General features: G+C 40.8%; 1 protein-coding gene across 17 annotated transcripts in view; it reads right to left on the reverse strand.

Annotated features, from left to right (window-relative positions):
• SIPA1L1 (signal induced proliferation associated 1 like 1) overlaps positions 1 to 18,618 on the reverse strand; it is a 335,579-nt gene that overhangs the window by 315,319 nt on the left and 1,642 nt on the right. The window lies entirely within an intron of this gene.

The following is an 18,618-nucleotide window of genomic DNA, read 5'->3' on the forward strand; positions in this document are numbered from 1 at the left end:
ACTCATATCTCTGCATCCATAGCATCTGTTTCTTTCACTTCATGTATCTAATGAAGTGTGCTGAAACTCATGAAAGCTTATCTCCTAGCACAATTTTTAATCTTTAAGGTCCCACTAGATTCCTTGTTGTTTTTGCTGAAACAGAGTAACATTGCTACCTCTCTGAAACCTTCCTAGGAAAAAGGCAGGTCATAACTGAGATATTTGATTATGAGAAATATAGGCAGTTGGTTTTCTGATGACTAGGAGAACCATATGGTGAATTGCCTGCTGGCTATGAAGTTGTGGACCTCTTGAGACATCTAGATAGATAGGGTCATAATTCAAAATGATCTGGACAAACTGGAGAAATGGTCTGAGCTAAACAGAATGAAGTTTAATAAGGACAAATGCAAAGTACTCCACTTAGGATGGAACAATCAGTTTCACACATACAGAATGGGAAGAGACTGTCTAGGAAGGAATATTTGCAGAAAGGGACCTAGGGGTCATAGTGGACCACAAGCTAAACATGAGCCAACAGTGTGACGCTGTTGCAAAAAAAGCAAACATGATTCTGAGCTATATTAACAGGAGTGTTGTGAGCAAGAAACGAGACATTATTCTCCCACTTTACTCTGCACTGATTAGAACTCAATTGGAATACTGTCTTCCTGTTCTGGGCACCACATTTAAGGAAAGATGTGGAGAAACTGGAGAAGATCCAGAGAAAAGCAACAAGAATGATTAAAGATCTAGAGAACAAAACCTATGAAGGAAGACTGAAAGAATTGGGCTTGTTTAGTTTGGAAAGGAGACGACTGAGAGGGGTCATGATAGTGGTCTTCAGGTATTTAAAAGGGTGTCACAAGGAGGGAGAAAAATTGTTCTCCCTGGCCTCTGAGGATAGGACAAGAAGCAATGGGCTTAAACTACAGCAAGGAAAGATTTAGGTTGGACATTAAGAGAAACTTCCTGTCAGGGTGGTTAAACACTGGAATAAGTTGCCTAGGGAGGTTATGGAATCTCCATCTCTGGAGATATTTAAAGAGCAGGTTAGATAGATATCTATTGGATGATCTAGACGGTACCGGGTCCTGCCATGAGGGCACGGGACTGGACTCGATGACCTCTCGAAGTCCCTTCCAGTTCTAGTGTTCTGTGATTCTAGATGTCTAAAAGAAGGGTCACACCTTGATATAAAACAGGTAGAAACTGAAGGGAAACAATTATATGAAAGAAATTCCCATTCAATTATATCACATTAAAATAGATAACTAATACTGATATATTTTCTAAGTGTTTATATACAGTGAAAGAAGTCTAAATACTAAGGTGGGTGAACTTGAGAGCCTGATATTAAATGAGAATATTGATATAAGCTTCACAGAAACTTAGTGGAATTTTGATAATCAATGTGGCACAGTAATACCAGGGCATAAAACGTATAGGAATTACTGAGTTGGTCATGCCAAATGACCATAACATTATTACATTTAATATCCATGGGAGAGGTGGAGACACCAATAAAGCTCACTACAGTAGCATTTAACTATACGAAAGTTGTGAGTGGTTCAGCTACATTCCCCTCTTGGACTTAAACAGAGTAAAAGATGGGTTAGAGGCAAAAAGGGATCTTTTAACAATTCAAAATCAAATCCTATGAGGAAAACAGAAAGGATCGTGAACTCTGGCAAGTAAAGTATAATTATGCAGACCAGAAAGAATCTGAAGAGCAACAAACAAAAATAACAGCAAAAAAAAATATGTAGTACATCAGAAACAGGAAGCTTATCAAACAATCAGTGAGATAACTGGATGAATGAGGAAAACAAGGCCACTGGAGAACATTTAAATGAATTCTTTTCATCTGTGTACACCACAAGCATGCGAGGGACATTCCCAGACCTAAGCCATTCTTTCTAGGTGACAAATCTGAGACTGAAGTGTTGACAGAGGTGGTTCTGTATCAGATGTTTAGCAAAGTGTCAGGATGTACAGAACCACAAAAGCATACTTGTTAACCCTCAAATTTCAACCTGTCCATCTCCATTCAGGGAAAGTGACAAAGTAGGTTCCAGTCCATGAAGACGTATGCCCAAATAAATTCGTTAGTCTCTTAAGTGCCACAGGACTCCTCATAGTCTGTTTCAGGAAAAACCAAACACGACTCCTCATAAAATGGAAATGCTTTTTAGCTGATTTATCAGCAAAATGCATAAATCAATTACAGTTTCAACAGGAATACTCTGTATTGTACTGTGCTTATAATCACTTGATTTTAAAAATGTTAGCTTTCAATGGTGCTGTACTTTAGCTGCAAGCATGTGCATGTAACACCCACGTACTGTAGTAGAGCCAAGAGCTTTTTGTTGCCACCTGTAAAATATTGCTGAAATAATACTGCACTACATCAGAAACTCTACTCTTGCTCCATATAAAGAAAATAAATTGAGTACAGAAGATCACACAAAAACAAATATACCTTCATTATCCAGTGTTATAACTTTATATCTAGTACTCAAGATGAATATCTAATTCCCAGATCTATTTAAAATTACTGTAAATGAGAAACCATTAAACTGTGTTAGAATCCTTCAAACAGTACCTAGCATTTTTTGCACAAATGTACTACCATCACCGGGCTGCACCACTAGTGACAGCAATAGCTCCAGCATAATAAGTGCATTTCAGCCATTATGTCATCTAATCATACTAAGAAAAGGCCTATGTACAGCTATGGGTATAAAGGTTCTACTGTAAAAAGCCTTGTTATCTGGCATGTTTGGGGAATGAGAGGTGCCGGTAAGTAAAAAATTCCAGTTAATTATGAATTATACTTACCGCTAACAGTCCTGTGACATCAGCTCTCACTACTTTCCCCATAATTCCCCAGTTGTGCAAGTGGCTGCCATGGAGATTGGGGCAGAGCACAGGGCTGAGAGAGACTGCAGGACCCAGCCTGGATGCTCTGGCATACCAGGGAACATGGTGAACACCCCCAGCTGAACCAGAAAGGGGGTTCTGCAGGTAGCAATCTGGGCTACTCTGCTTCCTTTCCTCCTCCAAGCCACTGGGTAGAGTCCTGTAACTGCAGCAAACTAAGCAGGGGTGCCACCTCCCTGCCCTACACAACATTCCATTGGGAGGGGCTCATTCGATGCAGATACAAATATGGAATTTTAAAAATCAAACACAAAAATCTCTTCCAATTCTGCACAGGGTTATTTGCCTTCTTTGGGTGAACTCTTACTGATTCTGAGACAGATCCATCTTGCTTGTGCACTACAAAAATTTAAATATTATAAATAAGAACAGTCAACATACAACACCAAAGTGTAACTTTTATAGTGGTTATTTGTTCCATTTTGCATACATGATGGTCTGAAATGTTTGTTTTTCCAGTTTTCAGAGAATTCTATACCATATCAGCTGCTGAACAAGCTGAAGAGCACATTCACAATGCATGCACTCTTGTCTTTGACAGGAATAAACCTGCTAGCAGTCTGAGATAAATATCTCCTTGTAAATAATGGGACAGTGAAATTAAACACATTAAAAGAAAGGAATAGCTGTCCAATTACAGAACATTGCACAATGTCTTTTCAGATGCTTCTAGTGTGAATGCATTCACTTACAAATATTGGGGTTTGACCAAACTGGCAGTCAGCATTTAGTGGCTTTTTTTTTTATTTAGTTTCAGTTTATACTAAAGCTGTGCTCCTCACTAGGATACATTGAATTTTATCATACTACAGTTGCCAATTTATTAGTATACACTTGTTTTAATAGTCGTTTTAAGTTATCATGGTTTAAAAATCTTGACTAAATCAACATTTTCTTGAGTGATTAAATCCCTATAGCCATTTTACTGTCACAAACAGATAATTTCATTAGCATGCTGGAGGGAAAGAAAGGTTAGTCTCTTTTTCCTTAGTCTAGTGTTTTGACGGTTTTTTAAAATTCATGATTGTGTTACAAACAAACAAATCTAAGTAGGTGTAAAAGAAGACTGTTGAATTATCACAATTCACAGATGTGATTAACTCAAAAAATCAATTATGATTAAAGAAATTGTGATTAATTGCACTGTTCAACAATAGAAATGTATTAAATACTTTGTATGTGTTTCTATATTTCAAATATTTCATTTCTATTACACAGAAAAAATGTGCAATGCTCACACTATTACTATTTCTCATTTTATAGTGCAAATATTTGTATTTTGGTAAAGTAACAAAAATCTAGATATATTTTTACATGCCTGCAATCAAAAACAAAACAATGTAAAATTTTGAACCCTACAAATACACTCAGTCCTACTTCTTGTTCAGCCATTCACTAAGAGAAACAAGTTTGTTCACATTTACAGGCAATATTGCTGTCCGCTTATTTACAACGTTACCTGAAATGAAAATAGACATTCACATGGCACTTTTGTAGCCATAGGTGTAAGATATTTATGTGCCAAATACTCTAAACATTCTTATTCCCCTTCGTGCTTTGGCCGCCATTTTACAGGACATGCTTCCATGTTGATGATGCTCATTAAAATAATGCATTAATTAAATTTGTGACTAACTCCCTGGGAGAGAACTTTAGGTCTCCTGTTCTGTTTTACCCAAATACTGCCATATATTTCATGTTATAGCAGTCTTGGATGATGACCCTGCATATGTTCATTTTAAGAACACTTTCACTGCAGATTTGACAAAATGCAAAGAATGTAAGATTTCTAAAAATAGTTACAGCACACAACCTAATATTTCTGAAGTGTCATCAAGAATCTGAGAGGGGTGACACATGCTTCCAGAAGTCTTAAAAGAGTAGCACTCAAATATTGGAAAGTACAGAACCCAAGCCACACTAAAATAAATAAATAAATAAATAAATAAATCTACATTCTGTTGGTGGTCTAGGTTTAATGAGAAAAACCCATCAGCAGCATAGAGCGATATCCTCTGGAACCATAGTTGAAGCATGAAGGGACATGAATTTTTAGAGCATGGGGTCCCAAACTGGGGGGCATGAAGCAATTCCGGGAGCGGGGGGGGGAGACACGGGACAACCCAACGCCCCCCCCCCATTCCATCCCCCCATGTTGTGCTGCTATTTTTGTTTTTTGGCCCGGTCAGTTCCTTTTTTTTTTTTTTTGCTCACAAGTTTTGCTGCTATGGGGAGGGCATGAGGGTTTCTCAAAAATCAAAAAGGGGGCATGATGCTGAAAAGTTTGGGAACCACTGCTTTAGAGCATCTGGCAGGTAAGTATTTTGCAACGCCATCTACAAAAGTACTATGAGAATGCCAGTTCTCACTGTCAGGTGACATTGTAAACAAAGCGAGCAGCAGCATAGCGAGCAACAGCATCTCCTGCAAATTGTAACTAAACTTGATTGTCTGAGCAATTGGCTAAACAAAAATCAGGACAAAGTCAACTTTAAGCTCTAAAGTTTTACACTGGTTTATTTTTAGTACAGATTTTTTTAATATATATAAGTCTACATTTATAAGTTTGACTTTCACCAGTATGTATATTTTACAGCGTGTCTGTCTGCAAGACCGTTTGTTCAAGAACTCCTCCTAAACGGTAAGAGCTAGGTCCACCAAATTTGGTATGCAGCTTCCTCTTCTCCTAACTTAAAGCAGGGTCAGAGTTTGGTAGTACCAGGACAAACCGGAAGCCCGAGAAAAGAACTGTATTCCATAACATGCAAAGGGAGGGGTTGCTGTTCAGAAGAACACGATGAGAGTGGCCACTGGGGGGCAGCAAATCTGCAGGGGAAAGCTATCCTGCAAAGTGTCCACTAGGGGCAGCTATACCACCAAAGGAGTGGCCCGAGCTCTGTCATCTTGCCTGCCAGCACCTCTAATAAGTAGCCCCTCCAGGCCCAAACCTTTCTCCCTCTTTTTTTTTGGGGGGGGGGGGGCGGCGTGCGCTCTTGCAGGCAGCAGGGGATTTGAGGGAGCAAAAATGCCCTTGCCAAATGGGGCTCCCACCCTGAACCTCCCCACATTCCCATGGCCCTGTCCTGACTCTTGCATGCCAGGTAAATCCACCAGTGATAAATAAATTTCATTACAGTACCTGTAATGGGGGAATTTGTATTTTGGGTTGTAACTGAAATTAATATATTTGAAAATGTAGAAAACATCCAAAATTCTATTAACAGCCTAATTAATTTTTAATCATGCAATTAATCATGATTTTTAATTGCTTGACAACCCTAATGTAAAGATTAAGGGTTTATCTACAAGAGTGTTATTCTGCAATAAATTAAGCTGTGAATTTACAGCAGAATAGCAATTCTACAATATCTTCTTGTGTGGACACTCTGGCTATAACTATGCAAGAGATCATGCAGCAGTACAGTTGCACTGAGAGCTCTCACATCAGGTTAATTAATCCACCATTGGTGACAGCTATGTCGGCAGGAGAAGCTCTACAGTCAACATAGCACTGTCCAAACTAGAGATGTAAAATCCCATTTAATTGGTTAAACATGATGCAAACAATGCGTTTCACCAATTAAAGAGGGTTGGCAGGGGGGCTGCTCCAGCCCAGCTGCTCCTGGCCCCCAAGCAGGGGGTAGGAGCCAGCATCCTTATGCAGGGTCCCAGAAGAGCAGGAAAAGCCCCCCCACCACCACTACACTGCAGGCGGGAGGCTGCCCCCAGGTACTGGTTAACTGTTACTTGGTAATTATTACCCATTTAACCAGATACCCATTAATATCCCTAGTCCAAAACAGCATTTAGGTCAGTATAACTTATGACACTCAAGAAGATGGCTTATTCACACCCATGGAGAATTTAATTAATACTGACATAAGTGGTAGTTGTCTTTCAGGAATCAGAGTGCCCATTTCCAGGTTAGTTTAATCTAATTACAAACTGAGCTACCTGAAATAGAAAAAAAGACTAACTTCATCCTCAATAAGTGCATCCACATGGGGAGTTATTCCTTAACTATTTCAGTCAATTTCCCCATGTAAATAAGCCTTGATAAGGCCAAAAAAATAAAATCTTTTCATCTTAGGAAAAAACACTCAATACCATTTTCCCTTTAGTAAAGGTTGAACCTCGCTAAACCGGAACTCTCTGGTCCTACTACATCAACCACGGATGTTCCTGGAATAGAGAGTCCCAGTGGAAGGATAGCAACAGGAAACCTGTGAGCACTGAGAACCCAGCCACAGGAATCCAGTGGGGCTGGTGCAGAGTCAGGAACCTCAGTGGGACAGCACGCTGCAAGCGGGGTCAAGAGCCCAGTGCAACAGTGGGCTGCTGGTGGGGCTGGGAGCCCAGGAGGGCTGGAGGCAGGTGGAGATCCAGCAGCAAGGACAACAAGTGGGAGCTGGCAGCCCTGATGCGAGCCTAGCTGGCCAGTGGGAGTGAGGGGGAAAGCTAGGCTGTGGGGCCGGTGCCAGGAATGTTCTCCCCTGGTCTGGCAAAATCCCTCATTCGGGATTGATCCCACGTGTGTCAGGCCAGGGAGATCCAACCTGTATATATTTTAATAACTTCCTCTGGCTAATTAACAGGCATTTTTAAACAAAGAGATCACCTCTACTCTTTTCTGCATGCTATGGCAGTAAAGATGTAATGCTGACATTTTGACATCACCAGGGCTCGACAAATAATACAATCTACTCACTATGGGCGAGTAGATTGTAACCCCAAAGAGCCGGGTTTGGGCTATCTGTGCATGCGCAGATCACCGGACAGCATGGCTGGCAAGTGGAGCTTGCCGCGGTTCGGCGAGCCCTGGACATCACAATATCATTAGGCTGACCGTATGTCCCGTTTTTTCTGGGATTGTCCGGAATTTAAATGCTCTATCCCGGTGCCCCATCAAGTAGTGAAATGTCCCAGAAAGCCCTGCTGGATATTTCACTACTTGATGGGACACAGGCGCAGTGCAGCAGCCTCCTCTCCTGCCCTCCCTCCCCCCGGCAGGGCATGTAGGGCAGCCAGGACAGCTTGTGGTGGTGCATGGCCCCTTCCTCTTTTCCTCCCCTCTTCCCCTCCCGCAGGACTCCTTCTGCCGCACGGGGTCCTGGCCCGGCTGCCCCACCTCCTCCGGGCTGCCTTAGAGCACTGGCAGGAGCCGCACAGTACCGGGTGCGGTGCACTCAGGCCTGGCACATGCCAGAACTGGAGCAGGGGCCACCTGTGGAGCTATTTTTAGTGCCACAGTCCGGGTCACCGCAGGCTGTCTGGCTCCAGATGGAATCAAGCAGCAGCCGCACTCCAGCTGGGGCAACCTCACTGGGACGCGCCTTGTGCAGCTGCCACTTGACTCCAGCTGGAGATGGGCAGCCTGCGGGTACTGGACTATAGCACTAAAAATAGCACCCTGGATGGTCCCAGCAAGTGGTCCTACCCCAGGAGCAGTTGGGGCCGGGGCTGCGGAGGCTTCTCGGCCAGACCACACCTTCCAGCCCTGCAAACTGGAAGGCAGAACATGAGGGAAGGGGCAGGGGGAAAACTAAGTGGAAGGGGGGGTGAAGAGAGGAAGGAACTTGTGCTCAGGGGAGGGAGGCAGGGCAGGAGAAGAAAGGGGAAGGCGCCAAGGAGCAGGGCAGAGGAGAGATAAATGCCAGGGGGCCAAGAGGAAACAATGAGGAAAAGGACAGGAGGAGGGAGGGGAGAGAAGGTGTCACAGAGTGGGAGAAGGAAGGGGACAAGGTGATTCTGGGAGAGGAAAGGGGAGGGACAATGGGGGCAAGAGGAAAGAAGAGGAGAGGGGAGGAGTGGGTGCCAGGAGAAGAGAGACTGAAAGGAGGGGTGGTCATGAGGAAGGCTGGTGATGGAACAAGTCGTGCGTGGGGCACAGAGGGACTTGAGGAGAACTGGGACAGAGGGTGGTGAGGGGGTGAGCACCAGGGAGAAAGCAGGCAAGGAGGACAGGAGCAGTGAGGGAAAGGGAAGGCCCCAGGAAGGTGCAGATGCCAGGGGATTGTGGGGGTGAAACAGAAGGGCAGACGAGAGAGGCAGGGCAGCTGGGTAGAGGGAGATGTTAGAGGGGATGGAGAGAGGTAGCTACAGATAATCAGAGTGGGGCTAGAGGAGGAGTGGGCATAGGGGGATTAGAAGGGCTGGTGCAGGGGAGGGGAGTGGAGCAGAGCAGGTCCCAGGAGGGCTGAGGGGAATGAGAAGGACAGAAGTCAAGAGAGCAGAGGAGGGTGAGGGCGGGGGGGGGGGGGGGGGGAGTAAGCAGGCACCAGAAGAGCAGATGGGTCCAGGGGAGCATGGGAGACATGGCAGCAGAGGGAAAAGGGAGAGGTTAGTAAGATATTTATTAACAACTTGGGTGCTACAGTGGAAAACATCCAAACAAGCGCACAAGAACTCAATACCGGTACACAAAGACAAAATTCACTCTGCTCATGGGAGGAAAATCTTCCCCCAGCCTCTCCTCCTGAGTTAATGCAATGCAAGTTGGGTTAATGCACTTGCAGGATAATTGCATGGGAGGGTCGTGTGGGGACCAGACTCATCCCTATTGGTAGGATGACAGGGGAGGAGTTCTTAGAGGGGTCACATGACAGCCTTTACTTCTGGTCATGCGTCCAATTTGACCTTGGGATCACTACCTTCAGGGGTGGGACACCTTGTGTCAGGGGGCATGGCTAATAGGGGTTGGAGATGTGGCTAATGTGTCCCTAATTTTGGTTCAGAAAATATGGTCACCATAAGTATTGCCCATGGAAACAAACCTATGTCAAATACAGGCTGAGGGCTTCACTGCAGGAGGCAGCAGAAAGTCTAGTGGGACAGTTAGAAAGATTCAAATTATCATATTCAAATATGACCTTTTTCAGGAACCAGAGGTGGAGAAAACTGCAAAAACAAGTGACGGCCAAGTAAATTCCTTTTTGTATAAATATTTGCTTTCTTTCTCTGCCTTCACAAGTTTGCTTAAGCTTGTAAGTTTGTTCTCTAGGTTTCATTCTTTGTTCAGGTTGCTGAAAACAACAAACATTAATATAACGGTCTACTTCTTTTTAGAAGTAGACCATTATATTAATGTTTGTTGTTTTCAGCAACGTAATCAAGTCACCAAAATACGTACAACAAAATGTTTAGCCAACTTGAATATGGAAACTACAACAATACTGCCAATATGTAAAAAATACACTAATTAATGAATTCAAGAAGTTGTGAGGTTCTCTCCAAGTATGAGAATATTAAACACATACAATTTACAGAAGTATTCAGCCCTTCAGCGTAGACTAAAAGCTTAAAATGCAATTTAGTCTTTCAAAATTAGACATTTACTGTTAGAAGTCTGGACTGTATTCAGCAGAAACCTGGCAAGCCCTCTAACATTTACTCTGCAGAGTGCAGTATCCACTTACATGAGACATGTTCAAATATCTCCTTTGCTATACAGTTAAACTGTTCCATGCAATATCAGTTAATTAAAAAGAACAAAAGAGAAAGGGAAACAGACTCCAAATAGTGTTACTCCTTAACTGAGTAGCTCATTCATAAAATCTAAAGAATTCAGACTACCATTTCAGTAATGAAATGTTGTCTGGAACAATGACCAAAAGATATACTTACCTGTGAACAAATTAAAATAGTTTTCCTGTGAAGTGACAGGCTTAATTCTATGAATCTGTAAAGGTATCTATTTGTATTGAGACAATACCTCTCAAAAAAGTCTTTACTTGATTGGATTTACTTTTCCACATTTTCAAGGTATATAAATTATTATTTGCTGACCACTAATTTCTAAAGCTTCAGGGGGTAGCGGAATTAGTCTTAAACTTAAAACACAACAAATAGTCTGGTAGCACTTTAAAGACTAACAAAACATGTAGATTGTATCAAACTTTCATGGGCACAGCCCACTTCTTCAGATGACCAGAGTGTTGGATGTCCAGAACTAAAATAAATATTCTCTGTGTTGTAAAGAATGCTGATAAGGTGATACCTTAGGGTTTCTTTTTTTTTTTTGCAAGAGTGTGGCATAATATCTGGCGGTTGTCTGTGGGATATGTAGATTGTAGTGGGTTTTTCACCTTTAGACACTTAGGACTAATTTCTAATCTATTTTTTTTAACTGATACATTACAAAGGTGAGACCTAGTGTAATACTGAAGTTTACCTTATTCTTCAACCACTAATTCTTCAGAAATTTGAGAGTTCACTTTATTGCACTGTTCAAAGATTGACATTAAAAAGACATGTCTAGTCACCTACAGAATTATAGAATCGTAGGGTTGGAAGAGACTTCAGGAGGTCATCAAGTCTAGCACCCTGCCCAAAGCAGGACCAATCTCAACTTACAGAAAACTGTGTAATTCCTAAGTGTCAGTGGATATTTAAAAAAAAAAAAAAAAAAAAAAAAAAAAAAAATAAGGCTGACAGAGGTCTGCAACCTCACAGCCAAAATTGGAGCATACAAGTGCCATCGATAACATGGCTGATAGCCCAAGCAAAAAAACAAAAAACAAAAACCAAACGGACACAACATGAAAAGAGTATAAAGCATTTTAGCTGAGCCACACAAAGTTTGCTACCGAGATGTTTTGGATTTTTTAAAAGACTGCTATGAAATTCCTATAACTACCACTTCATGATTTAGGAGTTGCTTTTTTCATCATTTATCTGAACTGTGGTTTGGGCTAGCGATGTAAAAGCCACCCAAAACAGTTAATCGGTTAAATAATTTGTTTAACCGGTTAACCACACAGCCCATAACGCCCCCCACCCCACACACACACACACACACACACACACACACACACACACACTACTCGGGTCCTCTAGTTAACCAGTTACCCAGGAGGGATGTTAAATATTGGTTAATTGAAAAGTCGTGTAACCTCAAGAATTCTTATTGGTTAGTCGACTATTCTATTGTCCCCGGGGGCGTAGCCAGTAGGGCTCTGGCCACATTCCTGAGGAGCCTCCTGCCACTGCACAGTGATGCCTTTATATCAGAGGCAGCAGTGTAGGGTGCCAGGCAGGTGCTGGTCCGTGAGGGAAGCCAATCCACCTGTCGCCCAATGCTGCTACCTCTGATAAAGAGGTAGCAGTGCAGGGTGGCAGCAGCCCCTTTCTAAGGAGGGGGGGGGGGGTTCCTGAACCTGGCATGAGCCAGAACTAAACTGGGATGCCTGCCCACCCAGCTCCTAATACACTTTAAATGCAGAGTTGCAGTAGGGGTAGGTCCCAACCCCATTGCAAGCCACTACTGGGCAATCTCCTAAACAATTTACTGGCAAGGGGAGGGAGTAAAATGCACGTTGTCTATAGCATTAACCTAAAACCTTTTGCTTATTGGTTAATCGACAACATTTTTACATACGTATTACCCGGTAAGCATGCTGGTAAGGTTAATGCTTGCCGAGTAACCAGCTAACCTTCCTAGGTTGGACCCACTAAATCACTGTCAAAAACACTCCGATCGACTCCAATACTCCACTGGTATAAGGCACGTAAGTTAAGCCAATATGATAGTTTCTCACATCAACACAATACTGTATAACCACAGGTAGTCAACCTAAGTTATATCAACTCCAGCTACATTATTCATGTAACTAGAGGTTCATAACTTTGGTTGACTTTAGCCCCGGGTTGGGCAATGATTTTTGATGGGAGCAGAAGAGGGGCAAGATTTTAGTAAGTGATCATGGGATGCACATTTCTGTGGAAGGGGTGCAGGGTCTGGGACAGAGGTTGGGTACAGAAGGGAGCTTAGGGTAGGGGACTGAGATGCAGAGAGGATTCTGGCCTGGAGGAGGGATTTTGGAGGGGATGCAGGGGATGGGGGGGAAGGGGAGAGTTGTGACCTGGGACAGGAGGGGAGGAGGGTTTGGGTTGTGACCTGGGGCAGGAGACTGGGTTGCGGGGTCCAGGAGGGGATATAGGTACAGGAGAGGATTCTGCCTTGGAGAAAGATTTAGGAAGGAGTGCAGAGTCTGGGAAGGAGAACCAGAGGCAGGCTCTGGCCGGGAGGCATATACCTAAGCTGCTCCTGGCAGCAGCACACTCAAGCAAGTCCCCCTCCAGTGGCTCCAAATCGCTGGCTAGCTGTGCATGTGGCTCTCTGCACTGCTGAGAGAGGAGGAAGGGAGTTACTGTCTCCCCCTGCCCCCAGAAAAATCTCTCAACTGCTATTGGGCAGAAACCAGCCAATGGGAGCTTACAAATCATGTTGCACTGCCTCTGCCCCCAGCAAAATCTTTCAGCTCCCATTGGCCAGTTTCTGGCCAATAGGAGTGGAGAGATTATGTTGGGGGCAAGAGGAGCACGCTGAAGCCTCTTTCTCCTTCTCCGCACTGCAAAGAGCAACAGAGAGCAGCAAACTGCTTTGAGCGGCACTGCTACCTGCCACATGGGCTTAGCAAAAGGCTTAGCAGGCTACATTGATCCCCATTTCTTGCCCACCTCCACTTTAGCCCATAGTTTACACCACCCCTTAAAAACAAGAACATTTTAATTTCAAAACCATAAAATTTTAAATTTTCAATACTAGGTCAAAACTAGGTAACTACTGGATGGAAGAGCTACTTTAAAAAAAAAAAGTTTGTCAAGAACATTTATCACCCCTTTGAATTCAAATATTAGCCGTATTTGGTTATGTAACCAAGTAAGTGACAAATGTAGATGGAGATATTTGCTTACTTTCCTGCCTGAAGAAAAGTTTCTATTAAAGCTAGTACTGTGATACTAACTAGGCAGTGACTATATGTTGCACTGAAACAGAATTCCTGATAAAGAAAGTTTGAAAGACAACTTTTCCTTATAAATGCCCTCAAATACTACTACAGTTTGTAGTTTATACCAAGAGAGAACAAAAGACCCCAACAAGAATAATAAACTGGTTTAAGAAAATGTTCTGAGACACAATAATATTTATATCGGTTATCAATATTTAAAAGACTTTCTCCAGTCTACTTATCTTGAAAAATCTAACATCCTTCAAATCACTCAAACAGTTCTTAACATAACTGAGGTAAATAGTATCCCCATTTTACAAATGAGAAAACTAAAAATATAGGATCATTCTGGACATAAAGTCACAGGAGTCTCTCAGAGATGGAGTTAAAACTTGGAATTCGTATCTCACAATCCTATGCACTAACCAAAAGGTCACACCATCTCCCAATAGCACTTAGTACTTTCAAAATATCACATGCTAATACTAATGTTATATTCTCTGTACTATAACAGACTTAAAATATTCTGTGCAGCTCTCAATTAGTATACATTTGTTTTCATATATTATACATATACTGTACACTATTTATCTCAACACAAAAATAATCCAGATAATCTATACATAAATAAGTTGTTTTACAGAACCTTGCATTTTCCAAGCCTATGTAAGTCTGTCAGTAATGAACAGCCGCATACAACTCTATGGCTGATATTTATTCTAGCATCTGAACCAGGCATTTAGGTTCCAAAAGTACTATGAATAGAAGCAGCTAGGATGAATTTTCATCTCTACTAACCAAACAAATCAGAGGTTTTTTCATCAATTTTTCAGGCCTCTTTGAAACTGCACTGAAAAGTATCCTTCATTAGTGATTATAAAAAACTCACCAGTTGCAGATATTTAATCACTTTGCTCTATTAAAATGAAGTTATCTTCAAGGAACATTCCCACAAAAACCCTCAGAACTACTACAATCACTTTACACTCAGTAAAACCAACTGATAGTAGATCCCAATCCAGAGTTTAAAAAATCCCAAATGTCTACATGCTACTTGTAAGCAGAAAAAAAAAAAAAAGGACCAAACTCGTAACTTTCTGTAGCATTTTAAGCTTGCATCTTAAAAATAACCAAGTATCTAGCCCTTATGTTATGAGGATACCCTTGTAAATGTAAACCAATACAGGATTCTCTTCCTGAACCCACAAAGGACCCCAGTGTCTCTGTAGCTACTCATAAGTTTCCCACAATGGATACGAAAATACAAGACTTTATCAAGAACCCATAGACAGAACTGGAACTGAAATGAATCATCTTAGTTTTACAAAGCAACTGATGGGAAAAAGCTAGAACCAGTCAAGAAAAAGCTAGAACCAGTCAGAGGCCTTAAATATCGCTACTTAAACTCATTGATAGTTAAAGCCCCATTGTCATTTTTGGTAGCACTCTCTAGCTATATTATTATTTACGCACTCAGCTAACAAGTGTATGGCAAAGTGTTCAAGCTCTGAAAATAGTTGGGTTCCCCCCCCCCAATTAAAAACAAAAGACTCCATAACCTCTCACATCCCATAAGATAACACTTTAAACGAATTCAGCATAATGTCCAATTCTTTGATTATTAAGATTAACCTACTCAAAATTTCCCTTTTAGAGAGATCTATTTGAAGTCAAGCCACTGACTCATATCTCCCTGGAAACGTAAACAATAGAACAATTTAACATGTATTTTTTTCCCTGCTAACAAAAAAGATATTTAACATATGATTACCTTTAAAGGCAGAATACTGCATTGCTAAAGGAATAAAAGATTGGGATTCGCATTTCCTTTAACTGGAAGTACGTACAAGAAGCTTTACAGCTGGATCTCTTCAAACCTAGAAAAGAATGTGGGCAGTGTTCTGGATGGCAAGTAACTTGAAATCAATGGGAATCCATTTTTATACTAGGAACTATACAGAAACAGTAAAGCAATCTTCCTTCAGGAAGAGGAATTCTAGAACTGTAAAGCCTCCATCTGCCTTCCAATGCATAAAACTGGAAAAAAAGAACCACCTAAATACTGACTTCAAAGTAAATAAAACAAGGGCATAAAGGTACTATGGAACTATGATATAAAATGTTTAAAAAGTTAATCATGTGAACACGCAGACAGTAGCGACTGAGAAAAAAAAAAATGCAGAAATTTTAAAAATCAGGGAGATGTTGCAACAACCAAAAAAACCAAAATAAAATATTGTTTCCAAACAAACCAATGTGCAGGTACAATCAGAATAATTGTTAAAGCACTGAGAATATCAACATTGGAAAGCCAACCAATCTGTGTTTTGATGAGGGCAATGATCCAGCTGTTTCACATCACAGTGGAATACCCTGGATTTCCAATAAATATATCTCTAAGAGCTGAATCATTACTAAAACTTCATATTGAAGAGATTAAACTATTTATACAGAGAAAATTGTACTTTTTTCTTCTATACTATCAATACACTAACACAGAAAGATTGAATACAAAAATTAAATAGGCTTCAATTTCCCATATTACAGTAACTTCTGTGTTTTATAAGTGTCTTGTCCGTTTTTCACCTGGCTTTTGCAAAAATCTGATCTTCCTGAACCCAATACTCTTGCTAAGGAAAACAAAAACAAAAATTAAATAAATTGTTTTGGAAATAGAATCTGCAATTTTGCAAATAAAGGGCACAATGTAAGATATATAGTTGAGAAAGATTGAGACTAGAACATAAGTTACATTAGGATGCAACCAAAGTTTCTAAGATATACAGGTAAGGAAAAACCTTCCAGTCATTTTGAAGGCACAGGGAATGAAGGTAAGATTTATGGACACATGATCAAAATAGATTTAAAACAATAGATACAAAAATGCGAGTAGTAAAAAAGACATTTTCTAGACCAAGAGGGAGAAACAAAAACAAAAACAAGAACAGGAAAAAAAATTAACAAAGTGAAGACATGTGAAAACAGAAAGATCAAAGAATAGAGGTGCACAAATCCCAATTAAGATTTCATTTCAATTCTTTATTTTAGTTCTTTCCCTGATGGACTTCTTTATTCTTCTTGCAGATTCCTACATTCAAGTCATAATGACCCCATTTCTCTTTTCATCTTACAATATAAAAAGTTTGCTTACCCATAATTGTTAAACTTGTATTTCCATCTCAATTAGTAATATTAACTAAACACAAATTAGAAGCAATAGCACCTACTCAGCGCACTGTTGAGCAACTTGCAAGTGTATTTTCCTTAATCAACTGACCACGAGTAAGCCAGTTACACAGACAGCTTAAAAGTTTTTCTCTTCCTGATTATCCACTGTTACAGAGATGGTATTAATTATGCAAATAATATCTATCATGTAATTCAGACACTTCTACTTCCTGAAGTCTATCAGAGCTTTCATTACAAAAAACTAATTAAAAAGGAAATGCAATATGTTTTACAGTATAAGCAAAGAAATCCCAAATTCCCGCATTGTGTTTCTGACTTGACTGGTATGAAATCTGATGGCCTGAGGCATGAAAGCCTTGACAGTGAAAACAATTTTTAAGCAAATTCTCTGAGACTTCTAATGCAAACTTTTTGCTTCATTATCTCCATTTTCCTTATCCTCCCCAAAGAAGGGGGGGAGGAATTAGTTTGGCTTAATGGCACCTTCCAAATAGAAAAAACAAAAGACCAAAACAAACAAAAAAAAAACCACACTGGCCAATCTTCCCATCAAACAAGACTACAATTACTTACTTTCAAGCAACACTTATGCAGATTACAAGCAAATGTAACAGAAAAAAAATCTGTTTTCTCCTTTAAAAAATTACTTTATGACAAACTTTAGAAAGCTAACACAAATCCTGCATAGCATTCACAATGGTCAAGGGTCTGAGTCACAGTTTCACCATGAAAGAATTGCTTTCTAAAGGAAACACCAGTCTAAGTTCACACAGATCTATTGAATCTAATGTAATTCGACACTTTCAACCCTGAAAACAAATTCACATTGTATTATCATCTAAGGACCTAGCTCATAGATACACTTTAGGCCAGCATGTATTAAGAGATTCATTTAAAAAAAGCATTAATAAAATATTCAGTGTAGATACTATTTTAAAGAAATCTTGTGTGTAATATCGCTCACAGAAATGCCAACACGCATTTTAGAAAAAAATGCCTTCTCCTAAAAAGTCTCACACACTCGGTAGTCAAGGTTACACAAGGAGATTTTTCTTTAAGTTGGACAATTCCCTTTCCATATTGCTGCTTTATCAGAAATTAATAGGTGCATTCTTCATTAAATGAACATGCTCAGCCTTATAACTCATCAGCTTATGGATATATTTTATTTATGAAAAATACAGTGAGAAAAATCACTGTCACTATTTGAAAATATAAATTGAAAAAGGGTGAAGAATGAGGTTGACATCTGCTCCATCATCTTTTGTCTCTTTACCTGGTTTTCCTCAGACACAAAACACAGCAACTACCTTATACCATGAGATCCAGTTTAAAGCATTTCTAGTATTTCACTTCTCCAGACTTCAAGGGAGGAAATTAACCACGTCCAAATATTTCATTCCTCCACTCCCTTTCCAACAATATAAACATTTAGATTATCAGCACTGCCTTTAACTGAGCTAATAGTCATTACTGGGTGTCAAAACTGACTCAAAATAATTACAGCAAATCTGGCTATAATAAAGTGAATAAAAAATAAAAGCTACTTGTGCACTTACATGGAATCAAATAAATAACTCACTTCTGATAGTGCAAGGCTGGGGAATCTAAGGCCCAGGAACTGGATCCAGCCCCCAGCTTGCCTGGATCTGGCCCAAGGCTCAGACCTCCCCCCCCGCCCCCGCATTGGGGAGCCTGCACCAGCCCCACACCTTCACTACAGCTCCCCCTGCGGGGCTGGAGCACTGGCTACCCTCAAGGGCCAGAGTCAGGC

This window comes from Pelodiscus sinensis, chromosome 5, assembly GCF_052426305.1.
Source record: "Pelodiscus sinensis isolate ZL-2025 chromosome 5, ASM5242630v1, whole genome shotgun sequence".
Classification (NCBI taxonomy): domain Eukaryota; kingdom Metazoa; phylum Chordata; order Testudines; family Trionychidae; genus Pelodiscus; species Pelodiscus sinensis.